Source organism: Erythrolamprus reginae, chromosome 6, assembly GCF_031021105.1.
Source record: "Erythrolamprus reginae isolate rEryReg1 chromosome 6, rEryReg1.hap1, whole genome shotgun sequence".
Taxonomy (NCBI): Eukaryota; Metazoa; Chordata; class Lepidosauria; order Squamata; family Dipsadidae; genus Erythrolamprus; species Erythrolamprus reginae.
In genome coordinates this window covers 60,146,790-60,149,323 of record NC_091955.1, presented here as the reverse complement: position 1 = coordinate 60,149,323, position 2,534 = coordinate 60,146,790, and positions in this window count along the sequence as shown.

Below are 2,534 nucleotides of genomic sequence, written 5' to 3'. Positions count from 1 at the left end.
GTCAGGTGACAGTCCCCGCGGATTATGGTCTGGCAGAAGCTCAGCCAGCGCTGCCCTTATTCCCGCACCGTCCCCTGCCTTTCTCTCTGAGGAGATACGACTGTTGGTATCTCCTCAGAGAGAAAGGCAGGGGACGGTGCAGGAATAGGGGCAGCGCTGGTTGAGGCTCTGCCTCTCGCTAGTACCTCCCGCTTTGGAGTCGGGCCGCGGTGGTTAGGATGTAGCCCTGTGAGCTTTGGGAGGTGGGATGGGGTGGATTAGAGGTTGCAACACCTAGCAGCCCTGACTAGAAAAGTCAGGGTGGAGGTAGAGAAATGGATCAGAAACACAATCAGAGGTTCCTTATCTCTCGGTATAAAACATGTTGCAACTCAACCCTACACGCATTTTTGGCTGTGTTTGCCACAGAATAAACCGACACAGAATAAACCATAAGCCTCGGTTAACAAATAAACAAACAAATCTTATCTATCTAAATTTGTCTGTCTGTCTGTCTGTCTGTCTGTCTGTCTGTCTGTCTGTCTGTCTGTCTATCTATCTATCTATCTATCTATCTATCTATCTATCTATCTATCTATCTATCTATCTATTTTACTTATAGGCTGCCCAACTCTTTCCAGACTCTTATTTATTTATTTATTTTGTCAAGTACATATTAATGGTATACAAATACAGTATATAAAAATGTTTATATACATAATACTAGTAAGGGAGAAACATTAGGATGAGGGACGGAAGGCATGCTGGTGCACTTATGCACGTCCCGACTCTACTTATATAGCAATAGCATTTAGACTTATATACCGCTTCACAGTGCTTTAGAGCCCCCTCTAAGCAGTTGACAGAGAATAAGCCTATTGCCCCCAACAATCTGCCCTCATTTTACCGACCTTGTGAGGATGGAAGGTTGAGTCAACCATGAGCCGACTGAGATTCGATCTGCCAAACTGCTGGCAGTCGGTGATCAGCAGAAGTAGCTTGCAGTACTGCACTCTAACCACTGCACCACCGAGGCTCTAATGTCATTGTGGATCAGCATCAGTACAGGTAGTCCTGGACTTACGATCACAGTTGAGCCCAAAATTGTACAGTGAGACCTTTTGTTTCATTTCACGATCTCCTTGCCATAGTTCTTAAGTGAATCACCGCAGTTGATAAGTTAGTAACCTGGTTGTTAAGTTAATCCATTGTCATTGAAGGTTGCAAAAGGGAATCACATGATCATGGAAGACATAGCAATGGTCATAAGTGTCTTGAGATACTCATCATCCAGGTCATGGTTGTTCCAAAGGTGCTTTTTAAAGAGGCACCTGGATTTTCTTGTTTTTCTTTGAACACATTTCCTTCTCATTCAAGTAGAGAAGCTTCTCTTCTTGGATGAAAAGCAAAATGTCTTCAAAGAAAAACAAGAAAATCTAGTTGCCTCTTTAAAAAGCACCTTTGGGATAATAGTCATAAGTATGAACCAGTTGCCAAGCATCTGAATTTTGATCACACGATCATGGGGATGCTTCAAAGGTCGTAACTCTGAAAAATGGTCATAAGTCACGTTTTAGTGTCATTGTAACTTTGATCAGTAACAAAATGATCTGTTGTAAGCTGTGGACTACCTGTATTTTATGCTGTATCATTTATTGCCTAGATCAGAGGTACACAAAGTTGGCTTTTCTATGACTTGTGGGCTTCAACTCCCAGAATTCCTGAGCCAATCATGCTAGCTCAGGAAGAGCCAACTTTGCCTACTATAAGCCGAGATCCGTGACACATGCCCAAAGTAGCATGGGGAGCCATGTTGCCTGGCACTTGCAACGTCACCCATTCCTCTTCTGGGTTTCTGGTGCGCATGAACATGTGACAATCAGCTGGCCTTTGGGTGTGCGGCAGTGCCGGAAACTGAAAGACTTGGTTTTTCATTTTCCGGCATGAGCATGCACACAAGCCAGCTGATTGTTACATATGTATGTGTGCCAGTAACAGGAAGATTAGCTGGCCCGCACACATGCCTGTGCCAGAAATCAGAAGTTTATTTTCCAGCATGTATATGCCTCCGGGCAGCTTCTCTTCCAGATTGCAGTCTCAATGAGCACTTGGTGCCGAAAAGGTTCGACATCACTACCATAGATCATTGTGTTAACGTATTACACGGTGTTATCTTCTTAGGTTAGTTTGGTTGTAGACTCAAGTGTTGTGGTTTGTTAACTATGATTCCTACCATAATTTAATGTTTACAGTACTTTAGTTGTCTATACTGTAGACAGGCGCAACCTACGAAGAACTCACTATCCTACTCTATATGGAGAATACTTCTGGACTTCTTTCTTTAGAAAGAGAGAATAAGTGGTTATTTTATATAGGTTTAGTTTTTCATTTAATTTTAATATTATCTGTAGGTTGTTTTGGTTTTTATTTAGAGTAACGGGTTAGTATAAACTTGTACTGAAAAAAAGTCAAAGCTTTTAAATATTTTATTTCCTTTTCTCTTGTAACTTTTTAACTCCACCCCCTTGATCCCCTCCACATTTTTAATTGTTTTT